The sequence below is a fragment of the Lepidothrix coronata genome, unplaced genomic scaffold, assembly GCF_001604755.1.
Source record: "Lepidothrix coronata isolate B3197 unplaced genomic scaffold, Lepidothrix_coronata-1.0 Scaffold166, whole genome shotgun sequence".
In the NCBI taxonomy this organism is placed as follows: Eukaryota; Metazoa; Chordata; class Aves; order Passeriformes; family Pipridae; genus Lepidothrix; species Lepidothrix coronata.
The window spans coordinates 382,741-405,832 of NW_016690346.1; the positions used below are offsets into that span (position 1 = coordinate 382,741).

The following is a 23,092-nucleotide window of genomic DNA, read 5'->3' on the forward strand; positions in this document are numbered from 1 at the left end:
AACTGGAACCTTGGAAAAGGAGATATTTCCATTCAGATTTCTATTTTATCATTCATTAATCATGTTTCATGTAGTTAACTAGGAAGAAGAAACTGATTTTGTTTTAGTTTAAATGTTTTGCATAGAAACACTGAACACTGATTTCTTGAATTAGTATTCTTCCAAGGTGATAATAACATCAAAAATAATGAGTAATAGCTGGCTCAGATTAGATATCTGGCTAAAAGAACTACTAAAGGAATTTATCTTTTCATCCCCAGCCTTAAAAAATTGAGATCTTACAGACACAGAAATTCTTATATTCAGAAATGCAAATGGACTGGTAACTTTCCAAGCCACTGAACAACACCAAACAGCTGCCATCAGAAATAAAAATCCTTTCATACACTGAACATGAAATATTTTCCCAAAACGCTCCAGATTTCCATGCAATAATTTATCCAGTTGTTCTAATGTTCACCTAATAGTTTGTATGTCCTGCAATACATCCATGTACAGCAGTTTTATATCAAAAGAGCCTGGAGGAAAGCGTCAGAGGAGACTTCTTCACTAAAAAGAAGAGTTTAATATCAGACTTTTTATTCTTTCAATAAGATTTTGTATTTCACAGTCTCTACCCTTCTGTTTAAGAATCTGAAAACAGGCATTTTCTGGTTTACATTGAAACACAGGAGTCTTAAATATCTCTTCAGCTGCTTCCTAATGTTTGTTCCACAGGAAGGGAGTTAGTTCATAGCATAGTGTGCTTTGTTTTATCCACATCAGCAAAGCAGATAAACTCAGCCTCTCTTCATCTGGGAAAGGGGCAGAATAGCACCAGGAGACAGGGCAATACTGAAGGATTATTGTGAATGTTTCAGGGAACAAGACGACTTTCAGGTAAGCAGAAAAGATCCTCATCTACTTACACTCCTGTGCTGCTTCCCAAACTGTTTAACTGTGTTTAACCACTTTCTCTGAAATAGCTTATTTTTAGCTTCCAGCTGTGTGTCAGTATTTCTTATAGCAAACTTAAATTCTCCTAAATTCTATTATTGTTATTCCTGTTCAGCACTTAAAATCTCATTTTGGCCCTGAAAAGCTCTGTCTTGTGTATGGTAGCATACAGTTGAGCACTGGGTATTCCCTTCACACTGAAGATGGCCCATTCCCAGCAGTTATATCTGACACACAAGGACTGGTGTCATATAGAAGGAGCCAGCAGGGCTTTTCCCTGAAAATCTAATGCTGAGATTTGGCTACTTATATACTTTGATTACACTACAGTTCTTTCCAGAGAGACCCTATCATATGAAAGGGCAGGCTCCTCTTGAGTCCCCGGCATGCTTTTTGCTTTGGCAGATCCGTCCTTAGAATTCAGGGAGGCAAAAGATTCTTTTCAGGTTGCAAGGCATCGTTCATAGTTTCTACGAAGTTTTCCTGAACTGTCTGCATTAGCACTAAGTAGAATGCCTGCTGCAGTAAGACTGATGGCACTAAATCAAAGCACTGACAAAGCTTCTAAAGCACAATTCTTCTGTTCACTTCCCGTGAGCACTTTCTGTCCTTCCCTCTTTTTTCCATCTCTGTTCAGGGCTAAGCTTTTGGCACAGTCATCAACACACAGCTTTGTCAAGTTGCAATTTACTAAGTAAAAGTATGGAAATACAAAATTAAAAGCTTGTTTATCACAGAGCATCTTTACCAGGATAGGGCATCGAAGCAAGTTGTTCTGTGACAGGAAGATTAGTGCTTTTTCAGTGTCACAGGGAAAGTGAAATCCCTGCCAGACTGTGCAGTGCATCAAGCCCGGGAAGCTGCAGGAGTTTTTCTGGTCAGTTTATCCTTTCATAGTTAAAATCCCAAACACTCTGCAAAATCCCTGCAGCGTGGTGTTTCAAATGAGGAACTGCAAGAGTGGCCAATAAAAGTGGGCAAGCTTTGCTAATGAGGGCATATTGTGCCAGCTCTTTACAAAAAATAGCATGTTTTCAACCCACCTCAAACCAGCTTCACTCGATAGATGTGAAGAGAGAAGAGAGAGAGACTATGGTGCTGTTTATTCCTTTCTACTCACCTCAGCCTGGCATCTCATAGAAGCTATGGATCGTACTGGGTCTGATCTTGCTCTCATTAAAAAATGACAATGTTTTGTGTGGAAGTTGGATTGCCTAAGGGGGAAAATGGCAGTAGTCAGATTCTTAACACACACCTAAATATAACATGCTCTCAGATCACATTGCTGCTGGCTTTAACACCAATAATATGATTGGCAACACTCAGTTTGTGGCCTTCATTAGGTTCAGGAGTTAGACACTACAGTAAATTGTAACTTTACAGCTACTTTTCAGGGTATTTATATGCAGATTCAGACAATACTGCAATGTATGGAGAGCATCCATTTGGGGGTTTCCAGTTTTAAGAAATTTTGTAGTTTATATAACATTCAACTAAGGCAGCTATTTTTTCTAGTATTAGACATTTTTTCTTAAGTATTTTCTGTTGTAACTTAACTAATTCCTTATGTCCTCATGTTTAAATTATATTCCCATACACACTCCATCCATCAGAGTTGATGAGAGTGTGACAACGCATGCTGTAACTTCCAAAGAGCTGACATCTCACACCCTCATTAGCAGAAATGTATCTAGAAGCTATAAATGCTTTTCTAAAGATACATACAACACAGCTCCCTATGACTTATTCACTTCTTGCTTTCCTTCAAAAGCAGCTGAAAGAGGCACTCTGCACCTGCCTTCTCCTTGTGCTGACATCTGTTTCTAAATGAGAAAGGAGGCAATGAATGTTAAGCTGAAGGGACTTATTTTATTTATGATTACAAAGATCCTTGGCTTGAAGAATCACTTCAATTCCAGTGCCTTTCACCTTCCCTGCTATGCAGGGAGACAAAGAGAGCATTCATAGACACAACACATGTGACACAGGGCAGTCTAATGGTATTAGAACAGTTCAGTGAAACATTAATGAATTTACAGTGATGACAGCACAACAGTGCCAGGATCTAGTCTGCTCTGTGCTAAGTATTTTTCATAAGTAACCTCAAACACAAATATCCAGTCAGGATTCTAACTAAAATCTTTCCTTTTCTGACTAAACATAATCAACTGTTTTTCTTTTGAAACCAGTAGCCATTCTCTTGTTTGCTGTGTCTCAGGTGTGTCTCCATCCCTGTCAGATCTCAGGGTGTTCTCACCAAGCTCAGATAAGACTTCTGTTCTTTCAAGCATCTGATAGTACAAATTAATTTTTGCCCATAATCTCCTGTGCCTCATGCTAGTAACCTCAACAGTTGCTTGAAAGTAAGATATAGAAGAAAAAGCCTTGCACACAAAAATAGGTGGCATGATCTTGCCCATAGCACTACACCTTTAATCCAACTTTACATTTGCATCTTTTTCTTCACATCATACCTCCCTGCTGTCACATATCTGTGCCTACTTAAGTATTTGGGTGAGGTGGATATGTCAGGTGTTAAATCAGATATCAGCAAGGTTCTTGAGATGAGGAAATATGTAAGCACTGGCTGTTTACATAAGATTTTATCCTGCCTCACTGACATCAGAAAGGTTATTGCCATTGACTTAAATAAGCATGGTGACAGAGACAGAAACCTCTGCTAGTATGCCCATTTCCAGAATCCTGAAGAGGAAGGTGTTGGGCTTGAGGAGATAAATATGTGGGGAAGCTTCTCTTCATAGTCTACCAAGAATAGCAGTCACACTTCGTCATCCACAAAATTATTCACAAAATCAGTAATTTCATTGTAGACATTCACTCATAAGGAGAACTATGAGTCTGTACTTGAAGCAAAACAAACTACTGCCAGTATTTCTAAAACATCTGTGGTTTTAAATATATCCCATGAAAGTCCTCTGAAGAAACAGGTGTTCTTCCAAATGCTATAAGATACATATTATAAATCACATTGTTCTTTCCAAGGGTAATGAAGTAGGCAAGGAACACAAAGAAGAGCATAACCGTACATTTTCAGGGATCTGTTAAATCTCACTGTAGCTGATTTCACTTACTTAGATGAAGGCAGGCTGGGACGGGAAAACATGCACTGCAGCCTGAAGTGTTTCTACAGAATGTGTAAGTACAATGAAGCTTGCCTTCCTTTAGTTTTCTCCAGCACTAACATCAGTAAAACCAAGCAGTAAGGGGTGCAGTGTGGATCAGCTTATTGCATAAACACCCAAAGGTCTGGAAAGACTGGTATAGCACAGCAAATCTTTTGTGGTTAGTACCCAAGTCAGCAAGACCAAAGGTAACTTTCATAGCAGGTGGAGTCTATTGGTACAGCAGCAAGGTCGGTAGCTGCGCTCCAGATGCACTGTAGCAGTTTTCTTACAGAAAATGTGGCTCTAAGGACATTGTCATGAGAGAGGAACTACAGAAGCAAGGCAGAGCAGAAGTGCATCCGCAGAGGTTTATTTATTCCCCAGTCTGATTGTCAATTGATTTCAGTGAAACTTCTGATGTCAGCAGGGATTACTGGGAGGAAAAGATAAATCTATTCTTTTTCCATCAGAAGTGCTTCAGACTTACAAAAATGTATTATATAGGATTGATTTCCTTCATTAGCCTCATTTCAGTAATATTATTAGCTATAAATCACAAGACAATTTCTTATGGAATTACATTCTTATTAATATCACAACATCCTCATCCTCCCATCAGTTATCATATTCATTTTTCATATGCCAGAAATCCCAATAAAATTAGCCAACTGGACACTAATAGCATGGCTGTATCTTTCCCTCTTCCACACATTCTGTTAGCTTGTTTTTATCTTACTCTCTCTTTTTAATTTTTTTTTGTTGTCAAATTGTATTGCAGAGCACAGAATGCTTTTCTGGTCCTTACAATGTCTCATACATTAAAAATGCATTAGGGAAGATATCAACTACCTCAATTTGCTTTAAAATGTCTTTTCTTCACAGCTACTGAAAATAAGACTCATGAATGCATTAATCCTAAACAGAGTAAGTGATCCAGGCCAAAACTTACTATTAAAAGGATGGCAAAAAAAAAAAAAAAAAGTATAGCTTTCTTCTTATGCTTGCTATTCAGAATAATTCATTCCTGATAATAGTCACAACAATAATAGGAAGTTGAAAAGAAAATAAAATGACTGTCTAATTCAAAACTGAGAAGAAAATTAGTTTTCCTAAACAACCGAAAAACTGCTTTCAAAAGTGATTTTATCTCTATGGAACTGGTACAAAAGTCATGCTGTTACATACTCCTTCTGTTCAGTGTCTAAAAGGCCAGGAGAGATATTTTTTCACACATATTCCCAGCCCTGCTCTATTCCCTTTGTGCTTTGTGGGATCAGCACAAAAGGTCTAGAAAGTAGGCTGGAAAAATCAGCTGCAGGTTCTCCTTGAGAGAAGGGCTCCCCAGGTACCACAGTGCCAGTACAGGCAGCTGTTCCCCACCAGCAGCTTGCTCTTTCTCTCCAGCATACTGGACTGACCAAGGTCATGACATTCACTGTGATCCTTACCTGTGGGTGGGAAAGCCCAGCATCTAAGGAATGCAGCTGGTGAGGAGTGGCAAAGCATTCCCCATCTACCCCAGAATCAGGTGCCAAAAGGTCCCTGCTGTCTCCCTGGATGTCAGGATTCTACATGCACCTACACCCTGCACGTTTATACATTAATTCTTTCTAACAGTACTTATTAGCAGCAGAAGAACATGACTGCATCCATGACTATGACATGGGGCTTCCTACAGAGATAACACTTTTTGTTTTATTATATAAGCAATGATTTCACAGAATGGCTGAGGTTGGAAAGCATCTTTAGAAACCAAGTCCAAACTCCCTGTTCAAAGCAAGGACAGCTAAAGCAGATTGCTCAAGGCCATGTCCCATTGGGCTTTGTATGTCTCCAAGGATGGAGACTCCACTACCTCTCTGGGCAACCTGTGCCAGTGTTTAACCACCTACATATTAAATATTTTTTTTCTTAAGTGGAATTTCCTATTGTCTCTTGTCCTGTCATTGGACACCACTGAAAAGATCCTAGCTCTATCCTTTTTATTCACCTCCATCAGGTATTTATTCACACTTATGTGATCCCCTTGAGCCTTCTTATCTCATGGCTGAATCACCGCAACTATCTCAGCCTTTCCTCATAGAAGAGATGCTCCAATTCCTTAACATTTTTCTTGGCCCTGCACTGGACTTTTTCTGGTAGCTCTGCATCTCTTTTGTCCTGGACACCCCAGAACAGGACACAGCAGTACAGGTGTGGCCTCAACAGCACTGAGCAGAGGGGTAGGATCACCTCCCTTGATCTGCTGGCAACACTCTTCCAAGTACAGCTTTTCAGCTGGTTTACCTTACGGCTTTTACAGGTACCTGGAATTGTTCCTTTGACTCGGCATTTCCCTTTTCTGAACTTCAAGAGGTTCCTGTCAACCTGTTCCTCCATTTGCAAACATTTGGTGTAGCAGCCACTCCTTCCAGTTTTGTATCATCTGGAAACCTGCTGAGAGTGCGCTCTGTCCCACTGTCCAGGTAACTTAAGAGGATGTTAAACTGTTTTGGCCCCAGTATCAATCTCCTATGTACACCTCTGGTGAGTGGTATCCAGGTGGACTTCGTGTGGCTGATCGCAATGTGAATGGCCCAGCAGTTCAGGCAATTTTCAGTCTCACTGCTCACTCCTCTTATCTAGGCTGTACCCTAGTGTGTATTTTCCATTGAGGATATTACAGCAGCCAGTGTCATAAACCTTGTTCTCTCTTCATGCACCAGACCAGTCACTTTGCCACAGAAGGCTCCCAGGTTGGTCAATAATGATTTTCTCTTCCTAGACCTATACTAACTACTCCTAATCACTTGTATTTCACGTTTGCAAATGGTATCCAGAACTACTTGTTCAATCCTTTCCCCAGGGAATGAGGTGAAGCTGACTGGCCTGTAGTTCCTTCTTGAAGAAAGGAGTGACATTTGCTTTCTTCCAGTCCTCAGGAATCTCCTTTGATGGCCATGGCATTTCCAGAGTGGCTTCAAAGTGACGTTGGCTAGCTACTTCAGCGCTTGTGGTTGCACCCTATCAGGTCCCACGGACTTGTGTTCAGCCCAGCTGTCTAATTGTTCCCTAATCTGGTCCTTCTGAACTAATGATAATTCTTCCTTATTCCAGATATTTCTCCGCGTCTCAGGGATCTGAGATTCCTGAAGGCTGGTCTTACCAGTAGAGACCAATGAGAAAAGAACAGTGAGTATATTGGCCTTTTCCATGTCCTCTGTCACCATGTCCCCTTCCCCCTTCAGCAGTGGGCCCACATTTTCCCCAGTGTTCCTTTTGCTGCTAAGGTACCTGTAGAAACCTGTCTTTTTGCTGTTCACATCCCTTGCCAGATTCAAGTCCAAGTGGGCTCTGACTTTCCTAACCTGATCCCTACATACTTGGGCAATGTCTCTATATTCCTCCTATATCACCTAACTCTACTTTCACCTCTTGAACATTTCTTTTTTATCTTTGAGCTTCTTGCAGGCCTCCTTCCACTTTTCTTTTACTTCCTGCAGGTGGAGACTGATCACTCTTGAGTCTTGAAGAGGTGATGCTTGAAAATCAGTCAGCTCTCCTGAACTCCTCCTCTATTCTGCAGGATGGTGTCTTAAGATAAGATTCTTCCAAGCAGGTCCCTGAACAGGCCCACTGTTTGCTTTCCCAATGTCCTGGGTTGTTAACTTGCTGTCTGCTCTCAGGATCCTGAGCTCCATTACCCTATGGTCATGGTGGCTAGGGCTGCTCCTGACATTCACATTACCAAACAGTTCTTCTTGTTTGTAAAAGTCAGGTCCTGCAAAGCATCTCCTCTCTTCACCTCCTTAATCGCCTGTATCAGGAAATTGTCCTTCAGTGCATTCCAGAAATCTCCTGGGTTGCTTTTGTCCTGCTGTCTTGCTCCTCCAACATATATCAGGGTTGTCAATGATTTCTGTGAGTACCTGGGCTGGTAAATATGAGATTTCTTTTGGCTATCTGAAGGAGATCTGATCTATTTCTAGCTGATCATAGTCTGTAGCAGACACCCACACCGATGTCACCCACATTAACCTGCCAGCCAGCCCAGACTCATAAGCTCTCAGCTGGCTCATGGCAGAGCTCCATACATTTCTACTTCTCTCTCTAAAATCCTTCTCATCATCCTGACCTGTCCTTCCCAAAGAGCCTGTATCCAGCCTTTGCAGTACTCCAGAGATTTCAAAATTCAGGCTCCATCTACTGAAGAATTCAAAGGTGAGCATTATCCTCTTTTTTTTTTTTTATTTCTTTTCCAAACAACTGGCAACAAACAGAAAGTCCATTTCTCAGTACTATTGCAAAGCACGTGTGTTATAGTCAAATATGTTCTATGCTACTGCTAATTTTGTAACAAAGAAATGTTTCTATCAAAAGGTGCTTATCACCAAAATTAAATAGTAGTGATAAATGGCTTGTTAATATTTTTCTGTGAGCCAGTTTTTAAATGGGTCACATTGTTCTTCTCTTTGCTAGTAACCTAAAATAGAAGTTATTATATCAACAGTGGGTTGCACATAAAAAAATGTTATCTGAAATTGAGTTTGGTAATGTTTTCACTTGAAAATTAAGGCTATAGTAGTATAGTTACTGAAAATTATCATAGTTTACTCTTTATTTTCCTGTTTAAAAGCAATATTCTTGATAGCAAAAATTGCAATTGGAGTTCTGACCAGAGAAAATGATCTCTTGGGAGAGGTAATAAGGAAAATGAATGTTCATGTTGAGAGTATAGCATTATCATGGCTTCTTTTCCCTTCATGGGCCAAATTATCTTCTGGCATATTTGTTGCAATTGCACAGACTTCAGTGAGACTGCAACAATTTATACTACAGAGAATACAGGACATTTTTTGTTGTTGTCAAAATTGAACTAAGTTGCAAAAATAATGATAGAATTGAAATAAAACCATTGACAGTATTTTCTTTCAAAAATCTTGGATTTGAGAAGCTATTTACAGACATCAAACTGTGATCCATTTCTCCCTGGAGTGTCTTGCAGATGTGCAGCTGCAGCTCTCTGACACCAAGGAAAATATGAGCTATCCACAGACAGCAGCAAAAAGCCAGGCACATGCAGGCCACCCAAGGCACATGGGGCCATCCAAGAGTCACCAGCAGCTCCGAGGGAGGGGTTTTTTATGTTCACTGTGAAACACTCTTGGAAAATGGAAATTCAGATGTGCATAGGGTGCAAGTTTTTTGGCCCAGTTTGGATTTATGCATCACAGCAGTGCTGATGAGGATTGTGTTCAGGCAATGTCACATGTGGCTGCAGAGAATTCCTTCTCAGAGAATGGATTTCCTCACTACTGTGTAAGCAGCTTCTGTTCCTGGTCAGCATTCAGTTCAGGATTAAGGGGCGACTCAGGGCTCCACTTCGGTGGCTTAAGTTAAAGTAGGGCAAGAATGGTCAAAGTTGTTTGCAACAATCAAAAGCGTAATGAGGGAAAATAAAGAGGTCTTTCCACCACCTGCTGAGGAGAACAGAAGTGCAGGAGAAAACAGACTCAAGTACAAGGTCCTGACTATTCCTGGCACCATGTGTTAGATTCTTTGGGGATTCTTCAGGGACATGAACTTCACTTGCACTAAGATCAATGAAAACCTATGAATTCAATCTGTTTCTCATAAAAAAGTAAGCCTAAGTCTCTCCAGTGTGCAAGTAAGAACTGTCTGAAAGTCACAGGGAAATAAAGGGCTGAAGGGCTAAGAATTTTGTGCTTCTTTTTCTTTTTATACACTTCTTATTCCCACAGATCCTATGGGAAGCATAGGACTTCAGCACAGGGACAGCCAGAAAGATTCAGGGCTGTTAAATTAGTAGCTTGTTTAAATCCCAAGGTAAACTAGTTGTGCTATATTAATCTATGAACCCTCACATCAAATCTAGAGCCTCTGAGCAGTACAGATATTTTGAGATGATCTAATTGTGGTTGGAGAGAAGGGAAAGTATGGGCACAAGTAATGCTGTACTGTGTGCCGCAGTGGGGTTAGCACACAGCACAGTGCAAAAAGCTGACACAGGCAACACAGCCAGGACACCAGGGAGCAAAGGTATCTAGGTATTTCTAAAAATTTGTGGCCGAAATAATCCTAGGAGAGCAGATTTGAAATGCTTGCTAGGAAACTGAGGAAGATGTGTAAAGAAAAACTGTGAGATTTTGGAAATGGTGGAGGGATTGGAAAGAGCAGAGAAGGCTACTGCTCCCACTCTTGTGGGAGTTTTTCCAGCTCTTAAACAGGAATCAGAGGCACCCCAGCAAGCTTTGTTTTCTAAACTCAGCCAGGACCAGTTAACAGTAGTGCTTCTCACCAGAGTGAATTAGATGATACAGTCTTTAACAGAGTATTGGGAAGCAGGAGACAGGTCTTGACAGGTGAAGGATGCACCATGGAGCCAAGTGAGAGGAGCATTCAGGTAACCCCAGGCTCCTGGGCAACGTTCTTTTGTGAGTCCACTGCTGGCAGAGACTGTGGGGTAAATGAATTATATCCTTCCCCACTCATACCTAGATTAACAACACTATGAAAGCACATGGAAATCATCATGGTATTGTCAGTTTAATCACTAATATCAATCAAGAAGGGAATAGAGAAGACTTCTAATATACTGCTGGCAAATGTGGAATTTTTAGTATATTGCTATATTCACCTTCACTGGGTGGATGACATATACACGCTGAAATTTATGTTTTTACAAAATTCTTGCCAATGCTTTTGTTTTTACCCAACTACACAAACGGTTGAAAACATTTTTTTAAAAATCTACACTGCAGACAGAAAGCAAAATGAATAAGCATTTTGCAGATTCTCACTCCTTCAAGATGTGATTGATCATCCCATTGCCATAGGTCAACCTCTGCCATAGAAAACTCCAGATAATCTTCAGCTGCATTTCCTAAACCATTAATAGGACAGACAAGGCCAAGATAACAATGCACAATTTATTTTCCAAAAGCAGCTGACAGGAGGAAATGGATACCAAATGAATTAACTCATTAGAACAGTACAGCACATTTAGAAATTCAAAACAGACTGCCTGGAATGATTTAAATGTAACACGAGGTTAATGTCAGTCCCTTGCTTAGGCATGTCAGTGTTGTAATCTTGTGCTCCAGTTTTAGAAAGGTTGATGGGTGCACACCCTGGGACTTGCAGGTTGGGGTGAGCTAGACTTAATTAATTACATGACTAGAATACCACCTATCACACAGGTTGCATAGTATGTGCAAGGGTTACATTCACATGCATGAACACACACACAAAACACACAGACATGACAACACTTTCTAATATAAATAAAAAATTCCATTGCTTGCTTGTTGAGAGTCAATATTAAAAATAGTAGGTATCTTATAGGCTGTAAATACATTCTGTCTTTTAAGAAACTGCACCTATATCCAGAGCAAAAACCTGTCAGTTGTCTCGAGGGAGAAAAGTTTCTCTCATGCCTGATTTATAACCAACAGAGAATTTCTTGGAAATTTGGTTTTAACATTTGTCAGCCACAAGTTGTCAACCAAGCCTATTTTCTCCTGGCGACTTTCCACCTGTGTGTCTTTCACAGTTACAAGAGTGTATTTTTAGAAAATTGTGGACTTCTACTCAGCATACCAGACTCCATTACAGCACTGCTAAGGTAATATCTACATTTATAGCTGTCATTAATATGGTATATTTAAGAGCTTTAGTTGCATTTTATCCTTCATGGGGTAGGGTAATAAGATGTAATTAAAGGAGTCAGGGGCTGTATTACAGAAATATTTGCCACCACATGTGTAGCACGAAGATTACTTTGCAAAGAGACAACTGGGAGCCAAAGCAGTTCAGAGTATTTCTTCACATATTCATGGCAAAAGCACAATGGCACTTGTCATTAAAAAAAATTCTAACACAAGACCTTGTTCAATCACTGTGTCTGAAAATGGCTTAAATTTGATTAGTATGTGCAGGTAATGGGGACTAGGCAACAGCATAAAAATGGTCCTGTTGATTTATGTCTGAAGAGTCCAGATACATGATCTACAATCTGCAGCTGAAAAAAGCTTTTTGCTTTCCTTTTGCTGCAGAAATCGCTTGGAACAAGGGTCATCCCAAAACAAAAGCAATTCAAGCAGCCTATCTGAGAGGAAGATGAGGAAGGAAGGAAGGGGGCTTATTTCATCTTCCGCACTGCCAATCATTTCACATCGTCCCAGATTATGCAATATACCATAGCAGGGACTGTGAAGCATGAGTTCATCAGGAAAGGGCACATTCATTAGTGCTGCTGCCACGTGTGGTCTCAGATGTCTGAGGTAGAAAGGTCACAGCCACAGACTTCACAGCATCACCATCGGGCCTCAGTCCACACCCACTCCTGGTTATCCAGGGTTATGAGGAAAGAGGTTAAACGCTTTCATGTGAAATCTGTTTATCCTGTAGTCATACAAAGAAGAATCCAGTTAAATTAAGTATCTCCCTTAAGAATGACAGTTACTACACAGTACAGATTAAAACAAAATTGCATGAATTAGTGATCTGATTTCATTTTGCAGTGATGGTTTACAATGTGTAGTGTCTGACAATATATCCTAAATTGAGGATTTAAAATGTCTAACGATATGTAATGTCTTTGGTGCTCAAACTCTTGTTCCTTCGTTTGCATCTAAATCATGGTGAGAAAAACTGGGTTGGCATAAGGCACAAGATTTTTTCTCGTATAAAAAAAAAAATCAGCTCTGTTGGAATAAGGTAAGATTACAAAACTAAGAGCAAGATTATGTCAGATCAGGGGTTGTTTCATATGGTCACAACCTTTCTTTTCCTTGAATATCTGGGTTTATTATATTTCAATAATCTTTAGAAAAGTGTTGAAAATCCATTTTTTAAACTGGTCTTTGTCCTTTAACTGAATTCCTCACATAGACATGCACACACACCCTTAATCCTTTCCATTATGCACCAACAGGCTTCAGTGGAGCCCCCAGTCACAGCACTTCTGAAGTCAAACATGTTGGGTCTCCTGTGGAAGCTATCTTGCAAATTCTTGCAGACCAGATGTGCGATCCCAGTTTAAGCAACCAGCCAGCTCTGCAAATTGCTGGTACAAATCAGATACAGTCTTCTTCCTTTATTTTGTTCTGGCTTAAAGCAGCTCTCTGAGATCAACCTCATCCATGCAATTGTCCCAAAGAGAATTGCTAGATTTAGCTGACAGATGCATAAAATCTCATGTTGTCACAGAATTCCCATGTCTAGTCAGCACCAGATGTCAAAGAATGCAAATCTACAGCTGGGTCTGGTGTTCATTTGTACTCCAAATTCCTTCCCTCACAGCTGTTGTTTTCCACCTCCATGTACATAAAGCTGAATTTTCAGAAGGAGATAGACCATGGCTCCTTATATTGATGTGAATATATATGTTTCTTTATTTGCCTGGAAAACACCTTTTTGGATTGAATAATAGTGTATTGGTGAGGGTATATTTGAGTATGCTCACACATCAGTATTGAAAACAACTTTGCTTATCTTATAATCTCTTCTCAACAAGTTCTGTGGAACCAAAGTTGTTTTTCCAAGTAGCTCTTTAGAGGTACAGAATTGGATTGTCACCCTTGCTTAGGCCTCCTGGGCACCATGGAAACAATAAGCATGGCCACAGTAGTACAAAACAAAAGGTCTGTAGACATGAGGAACTGCAGAGCAGTGTTTCTTCAGTTATCTTCAGGGGCCTTTGCTGGCCATTCTTAGTGTCTCTCAGGAAAGGAAGCTCTAGCCTGGGACTATAATGACTGTTTTGAAATTTTGTTCTCTCATGTAGATATTACCAGCCTGCACAGCTTTTGAAATATTGTCAGTGAGCACCATTAAAATAATATGTCTGCAAGAACTGAATTGATGTGAATTTTTCCTTTTCTTTTTCCTATCTAAATAAGTGGAAAATTTGAAACAACAGGTAAGGGTGACTACAGCAGTCTACATGTTTTCCTGAGCTTCCTGTAAATGAAGTCAAGGTTCAGAATTTCCAAGGTTCACTTCCAGTGACCTCAAGTGTAGCTTAGATTTCATTTCCTTAAATGAAAGTAACATGCACATGGAGACCTTTTCTTTCCACTTACTTTCCACTATCTTCAATTCAGTGTGAGTTCTCTGTTGCACAAATACTAGTCACAATCTAAGAAAATATTTGATTTCTCACACCTCTGTATTTCAGCCAGGCAAGAAAGTTGGTTTTCTCTAGGGCTGAGGACACATTACTGTGTTTAAAAGGGATGAGTCTTAAATTATGAGAGTGGTGAGTACTCAGAACACAGGTTCAAATTGAAACAAAAAGTCCGAAATAGACAATTACATGTAAATTCCTGATTTTTAAGGAAAGCATAGCACACACTTTTCCATTGCAACATGCCTTATATTAGACTCATAGTTTCTCAGAACGTTCGTCTTTTCCTGAACTGTTTTTATTGACTTCAGCCAGACGAAGATATTGTGGTCTTGGTTTTATCCCCTGCATGTTTCAATGCCTGCACCAAATGCAATTCCCCTAACAGCGCTGTCTCCCTAACTTCACTGAAACCTGAGGTTTCAGTGGTAAACCAGCAGTGCTGTACGGATTTCTCATCCAGTACCTGTAAATAGCATAGACTCACCTCACTGGAACTACTACACACTTCAAGTCATGACCTGGCTTGCATGAAGCTATCCCAGCTCTGTCTACATCACTGCTACCCAATGCTTCCAGCTCTCGCCCTAGGGCAAGCAGAGCCAGGTCGGGTACCTGCATCTGTCATATGAATACTCATAAACGTTCACATTGCCAATAAGATTGAATCAAATAAACAAATCTGGCTAGAAAATAATGAAAACTTGACTCTTAAGGTTGCATAAGCTGATGCCAGAGTCCTACTATTCTCATGAAATGCTTTAACATAACTTGAGTGATAGCTATGAAACACAAGAGGAACAAAGACGTAGTGTGAATCCCCAGGTATTTCTGTATTTATTAACTGTGGCTGTAAGACAGAGCAATGGTAATGAAAATGTTAAGTGGCAAAGGCACTTTTGGGAAGTCTAGAAGTGTTTATTACTACTATTATTATACACATATCCACAATATCCATTTTTTAAAGTAGATAATAGCATCAATTTAGGAAAGCACTGATTTAAGATTAAAAAAAAAAAAAGTGGTGTTTAATGGTTTTACATTAAGCACTAGCAGAGCCAACCACTATCAGATAAGAGGAAAGGAGAGAAAAGAGTATAAAATACTTTGTTTGAAGTTATATGACCCAGCACAAATAGCCCTAGTGACCAAGTAGTCCCAGCATCAGATACATGTACTTCAAATCACAAGGGGAAGTTTTGACAAGTTGAGCCTGATCTGTCTAGGATCTAGTGCTAGTGCTCGGAGTGACAGAAACTTTTATTTAATTCTGACTTCCTGGAGTTTATCCTGCATATTTTTAAAAGTATCAGCAAGTTGCATTTACTTATTTGGCATTGAATGCTTTACAGTGACAATATCTCAATGAACTGTTTATTAAAAAAATTAAAAATGTGTTTACCTAGTTATATTTTTAGATTAGTGACTGTTTTTCTGAAGGAATAGAAAGGAATTACTCCCATGGTAAAAGCAAATATTTCTGAAATTGATGAAGAAATACATGTTCAGGTGTTAAAAACAAAAAAAAGCCAAACAAAATACCCTAACCTAGCCAGAGATGACATTTAAATATGATAATTCATGAAAAGAATATTAAAATGTTGAACAAATATTAAAGAAAGAGGAAGAGTTGAGAAAGGCGGGGAAGTCAGGGACTTCTTCATACTCTGTGTATCATCAAAAATACATTAAATCTGAGACTGAAAGATGCTGAGAATCAAACTGAGAGAAATCAGCAGGAAAACAAAGTGCCAGTTGTGCCCAGAGTAAAGCACAGAGGATGCATGAGGAGGGGGTTAAAAACCTGTCTGAACTGGTGTTTGAAAGGTTTGGGGGAAGCATCATTCTGAGACAAATGGGCAGCTGGGCAGCAGTTGCATAAAAAAATAACTGTGGGGAAAAGTAGTGTCACCTATGAAAATCATTGGGAAGGAGGGTTAGAGTTTCTTCCCTCGCAAAGGTTTTCATTCACAGGAAGAAATAAAGGACATTTGTAAAGAAAAAAGTAGTTTGTCTGAGCCTGCCCCTCATGCTAGAAACATCACTGCTGTCAGAAAGGAAACACACATTTTCAGCCAGCAGGTTGAGAGTCAGTCTCCAGTTGCCTCAGTCTCCAGGAGTCAATATGCAGTTGGAGATGGACACTGTGCACACTGAGCCCTGGCAGCACCGGCATGAGAAATGGGGCTTGGGCACAACAGCCAGGCTGTGGAGAGCAGCCATCGCTGCTCATTCTGTGCTTGCTGTATAAAATCAGACACCTCTGGATTAATTATATTGTATGCCTGCTTTATGTTCATTATCATAGAAATTTGTCTCAGAAGCACTGCCTTCTGCCTGGAAAATAAATGTTTCTACTTTGCTTCATTGCCTAATAGCTGGAGGAGTCCATTACCCTGGGAAAACATTTTTTTCCATTTACATTGACTCTTAAATATTTTATGATCATTTTTCTTTCTAGCTTTCACAGTAAATAAAGCAAATACATGACAGACACAAGATGTTAAATAGTCACCAATGTATGTAATTTATTGTATATATTGAATCCTCACCTATTTTCATCCTAGGTTTCTATAAATTGCTCTGTACATTCTACTCCTTCCTTCAATTATTTTCATTTACTTTAGACTGTTAGTGCTTAGTTTGACTACCATTCAGTCTTTATACTATAAGTACTTCGTAGTGGGCTTCAGAAACTACAGTTTTTAAATGAAGTAGCTCTGGGACTTGGGTCCTAGTCTCTGAAAGGCATTTAATTATTATTTCTCCTCTGTGAGGATTGTTGCAGTGACATTTCACTGTAGCACCTCTGCCTCTAATTCACTGTCAGTTATTTTAAAATTAAACATTATTTTTATCAGTCTGAAAAAGATGGTAGATGATTTTTTTAATCATCAAATGTAATACATTCTGTAGTTCTGCACATACAACCAAAATAACCATAAATATTAATAATTTTATTAATTAATACAAATAATAATCCATCTACAATAGTTGAAAGAAGAGAGCAGAGTGAGACTCTTAAGGCACCTCAGGGATGCACTGATCAAACATGTGCCTGAAAATTTTTTTTCTACAGCACTGTTTTGCTTTGCCTTCTCTCTGTTTTGGAAATCACAATGAAAGAATGGCAGTAAGATTACCTGCATCCCCTTGCATGTGTCAGCTGCATAGAAACGCCCAGTATGTACAGGGAAACTGAGTCAAGACCTTTCTAATACAGGAGCAGACTTGACTTTCTCTACTGCACCACTCCAAACTGGGCTATAAGCAACAAACCGTTGCAAAGCTCAATATGGTTGATGCCATGCAGTAAAGCGATGATCATTATAATAGACACAAATGTTGTGCACTCGATTAAATAAAACCCAAATGTGGTAACATCGTGGGGAAAATATGTCTAGGGTTTTTATGGTCTGTAAAATCTTGTAGTAAAATCTGGCTTTGTTTTTTGAGTCTCAAGTTGAAAGCACTTTGAAGAGACATAAATTCACAGATTCACAGAATGGATAAGGCTGGAAGGGACCACAGTGGGTCGGTCATCTGGGCCAATCTTCCATCTGAAGCAGGGTCATCCTAGAGCACATTGCACAGGATTGCGTCCAGATGGTCCTTGAATATCTCCAGTGAGGGAGACTCCACAACCTCTCTGGGGAACCTTTTCCAGTGCTCAGTCACCCACACAATAAAGAAGTTCTTCCTCATATTGAGGTGGAACTTCCTGTGCATCAGTTTCTGCCTGTTGCCTCTTGCTCTATTGGTTGACAACACCGAGCAGACACCCTCCCTTCAAATACTTACATACAGTGATGAGGTCTCCCCTCAGTCATGTCTTCTTGAGGCTGAACAGGCCTCTCAGCCTTTCCTCATAAGAGAAATGCTTAAGTACCTCAACGCTTTTCATTTTCTGAAATGGAAAAAAAATTAAGACTCTTTCAAAAATTATATTTTGAATATTAAAGCAAAAAAATAATTAGCATTTCTGGAAAACCTCATTCTTTTCCATAAAATCTCTCTCTCCATTTTGCTGGTACAAAACACACATTAATATTGACCAAAATGCTTCAGGAACTCTTCCAACCTTTGTGAAAGAGTTAGATTTACTATGTGCAGGATATATATGACATCAATTTTTAAAGGTCAGGATATGCAATATTACATTATTACAACATATTAGCTGTACCCACTGACTACCACTGCTTGTGCACCACTGAGTAAGCATTACAGAATTAACATTTTTTCTTTGAAAAATAAAAATACAGGTCTTGAGAATACACTCTTTTCCCAAACTACTTTCTCTGAAACTTGCAACTTTTAGAAATTTGGTCTGTTTCCAAGGAGTAATTACAAAAGAGGTGAGATTTAAGTCTGGCTTCAGAGCTGGGCAAATAAGCTTGTGTGTAGAGTAAATGAACTATGGAGGGAACTGGAACTAGGGAACTTCAGATCAAATCAACTAATAAACTCAGCCAGAAATGGAGACTGTTTGGGGAAAATAAAAAGGTCTCAATATTTTAGTTTTATATTTATTTTTTAAATTATATTCCTTATTTTAAAGCCCCAAATATTTTTATTATACCTTTTAAACAAAAAATTTAACATAATTTTTTAAAGCAACCTTTTCATTACTATTTTTTTATTTTAATAAGATAATAAAAAAATCTTGGTCCAAAATCTTAAAACAGCATTTGATCTTAAAAAAAAAAAAAAACAAACACAAAAAACCACAAACAAAAAACCACAAATAAACAACAACAACCACAATTTAAAAAAAACAAACAAACAAATGAAAAAAAAAAACAAACCAGGATCTGAAATGGACTCCCAAAAGTCTTAACGCATATATATATATATATATATGTATATATCCCATTAATTTAGCTTCTTCTCTGAACAGAAATGTTTGCTCTTCAGATGAGTATCTCATGGTGAATCATAGGGCATATAATCTGCCGAGCTGCAGCTTGGATTTACTTTTTTGGACATTTTTTGAAATGTGCTTTATAGATGTATTCATTTGACCTAAATTTTACTTAAATCCCTGGGCCAGTTGTCTCCTATTGGCCAATCCTAGACCTTCATAGATGCCTTGTTAATAGAGAGTACTACTACTCAAAAATTTAACTGGAGCTTAAGCTGTTTGAAGGTGGTCCTAGATTTATTGCAATCCCTTATCATTCATGGCTGGGCTTCGCGAACAAAGATTTGGGAAAGACTCTACCCACGTTTGTTACAAGCACGCTGGTGGCTAAAAAGGCCAATGCGAGATTGACAAGTCCAGTTGCAAAAGGCACAGCAGAAAGACTCCTTAGGTGGTATCGACAGGACACGGTTCTTTCTGCGTTGTCTTTTCTTCTCGAGAGTGATCCTGCGTGTGTTCTCAAAGGCATCAGCAGCGTTATAGATGGTGTGTCTCCAGACCTCCCGATTGGAGGCCAGAGTAGACCGGTTATGTTGATCAGTATGGCCAAGACTGAGATGTTGTTTCAGGGAGTCCTTGTATCTTTTTTTCGGGGCTCCTCTCTTGCAGCAACCGGTGGCAAGTTCACCATAAAGCAGGATCTTAGGGAGGCGGTGGTCCTTCATCATGGAGACGTGCCCTGCCCAGCGCAGCTGTGTTCTCAGCAACATGGCCTCAATATTTATAACTGCTGCCTGTTCTAGAACAGACCTATTAGTCACATAATCTGACCAGTGGATATTTAGGACTGTACGGAGACAGCATTGATGGAAGCGTTCTAAGAGTCGCAGGTGGTGGCAGTAGATGACCCATGATTCAGATCCATATAAAAGAGTGGACAACACAGTGGCTCTGTAAACACTGATCTCTGTACTTTTCTTCAGGTGTTTATTCTGCCAAACTCTTTTATAGAGTTTTCCAAAAAATCCCTTATACTGAACTTTCAAAAGTATATGTAATATCTAATACAGTACTTGACATACTTTTTTTCCTTGTCTGTTCATATGGTTCATTTATGTTTTTGCTAAATGAATAGGAATATTTACAGATTATTTTTTTTCTGAGACTGTTTATTAAACCATCATACTGGAGAATTGTACATCATGAGCACACTTACTTCTTAAGTCATACCAAGAAGCATGACAGTGATGCTATTTTGAAAAGGAATAAAACATGTCCAAAATATATATTCAACATATTCTACAGAATGTTTGTTTTTTTGAAACCCTGGACAGACAGTAACTCTATAATATTAGAACTTAATTTTCTTTCTATGTGGCAATTTGCTTTATTTTGCATGTCAACTGAGACATAATAAATAGTAAACTGAAGTCTCTGAGTGCCAATTGCACCACTTCTTTTCTGCATCACCTAGTGATAATATGACATAAGATCTCCCCAGGAAGACCTTATTTCAGCCTTCCAATACCAAAAGGGGACCTGCAAGATAGCTGGAGAGGAATTTTTTACAAGGGCATGCGATAGGATAAGGGGCAATGGCTTTAAGCTGAAGGAAGGTAGCTTTAGATTAGATATTAGAAAGAAATTCTCTACTGTGAGTGCGATGAGGCACTGAAACAGGTTGCCCAGAGATGCTGTGGATGTCCCATTCCTGGAAGTGTTCAAGGCCAGGTTGGATAGGGCTTTGAGCAACCTGGTCTATTGGGAGCTGTCCCTGCCCATGGCAGGGGGGTTGAAAGTAGATGATCTTTAATGTCCCTTTCAACTTTAGTACTACGGGCTGCCATGACTCATGTTTTAGTTGCTGGACTTTCTTCAACTGAGGTACATCAAAGGTTCACATAATATGGTAAACAAGCTCTATTCTGCTAAAGCAGAGAAACTGTATTGTTCCTGTGTAATGTCGGTAAGATCCAGGAAAACATTTCCACACTGCAGTTCAGGGTGAGGCAGCAGCATTTGCCATAACCTCACTGAAACTTTAGTCAAGGAAATACCTTCAAAGTAGTGTAATTTTCCTCCAGTCCCGAAATTTGAAGATGTATAGTTGCAATTTCAATTCTTCCATAGATGGGCACTGATGTACAGTGCTCTGAGTGCTGAGTAAGTAGAAACCACTTATTTCTTCATGTCAAATGTTTCTTTAGGAGTGGTGCTTGTTTAGATTGTCCAGGTTATCTGAATAATTGAGTTTCTCTGATATTTCTATTCCTCACCACGCAAAGAAATATACAAACTGTAAAGGAAGAGATATTATAACCTGGATATTACTTACTTGCATTATTTATTTGTAACCTAATGCTTTTTGTTGTTTTTATATTCTTCAGCCTAATGCAAAAAGTACTTTTCAGATAGTTCCATGCAAGCAAAATCCCTCATCCAGATTTGGCTTGAATAAAAGCAAAGGAACAAGTCTTTTTCCTCTTGAACTGCTCCATTTTTCCCTCAGAACCTATATGACAAACCATGCTATTACAGACAGAAAAACTACCTACTGATAGTAAATAGAGCAAGCTACTGGATTTGTCATGCTGAAACTTAGCCCTATCAACTCTCTGGAAGAGGCCTCATCAAGATATGTCTGCAGAAACCAGTATCAACACTGTCAATGCCTACAAAAATTCTCCAAATTATAACTGATCAGTGTTCTCACAGAATGCTTGGGATGGAGACCTCTGAATGACTCAAACCAGAAGTGTGTGAACAATAAGAATATCACCAGCCAATTTTCCTTTTACTTTATGTTTTTTGGATTTCCCAAGTCTCATAGCTGTAATCTTCTTAGGTAGATACAGTCGTTAGGGATTTACAGAAAATGCCTAAACATTGTATGGTATCACATAATCTATATCTTAGATTCTCTTAACATATTTCACAAATGGCAGGAGCTTTGCTTTACCTCAGCACTAAAGATGGCCTTCAGCTTTTGCAAATCCTGTTTGCGTGTCTGTGTCATATCTGAGCCCCCAGAGTGTTTTCTCTTCTTTCATCTACTGACTTCCAGTTGGTATTCATTGCAATTTAACTTCTAGGAATCCCATCTATGAGTAAATTGACTACAATGAGGGTTTTAACTTGTTTTGCTACCTACGTAACCTGGCTGACAAACCTCAAATGAGTGAAGCAAAGCACGTATGTTCAACATTGACATTGTTTATCTTCTGTGACCTTCTTTCACTGTAAATATAGGATTCAAACACTCAGTTTAAACCCAGGCAGACAGAGGCATGCTTATTATTACAAAGAAAAAATAAAAATTTTCGTCACCTTGATCCACTTAATATTCTTGCAAAGACTTTCTAAAGAAAAGATATTTATTTTTAAGCTAATTTTTATCCATTTAACATATGATTTCTCATAAATATTTATTATAGATCTTACACAGCTTAAGATAACTAGCAAACAAAAACATACTAGCCTCTGTCTCAGAAACATTAAAATAAATCATCACTGTACATTGGCCTGAGCTAACATACAATCACTTCCTTTATTCCTCACTGCCTAATGCCTCATCCTCAGCAGGATCTTTTCCCTACCTCTGCTGCCTACCAGTGGCTCTACTGCCTTTCAGCCGTCACATACTCTAAACTGCATTTGTACTTTCTTCTAGGATCTTTGGTATTCCTTTATCATTTTTAGTAAGTCTTGCTTTATTCTCATCTGCTTTATTTAGTTTATGATGAACATTGAGAGTGTACATGAAAAGCTTCTTCCCAACTTCCCCTTTCATTTCTTTATTTGAACTCTTTCTTTACAGAAGAAATAGAAAGAAGTTCAGTTTGTGAAATATTTCCAAATGGACAAACATTGCAAAAGTCCAGATATCTCAAATTCTTAATCTATGTGTTAGTCCTCATTGTTAATTTTTTGCCATTCTCTGGCTACAAAAAGCCTCTTCTTTGACCATCTCTCCATGGCATTATTCCTTATATGATTCAATCTAAAAATCACAGTGTCATTTGTCAAAATGTGTAGCATGGC

At 39.0% G+C, this 23,092-nt stretch overlaps 1 long non-coding RNA gene across 3 annotated transcripts; it reads left to right on the forward strand.

Moving 5' to 3' along the window:
* The first annotated feature begins 530 nt into the window (after nucleotides 1-530).
* Nucleotides 531-16,530, forward strand: LOC108504528. 3 transcript variants are annotated; one of them, XR_001877157.1, is made up of 6 exons: nucleotides 531-879; nucleotides 6,364-6,526; nucleotides 7,158-7,232; nucleotides 7,544-8,261; nucleotides 11,614-11,685; nucleotides 12,116-16,530. It is a non-coding gene; the product is annotated as an uncharacterized LOC108504528 (long non-coding RNA). The 3 variants fall into 3 exon arrangements; XR_001877156.1 differs by having other exon boundaries at nucleotides 11,614-16,530; XR_001877155.1 differs by lacking the exon at nucleotides 11,614-11,685.
* The last annotated feature ends 6,562 nt before the right edge of the window (nucleotides 16,531-23,092 follow it).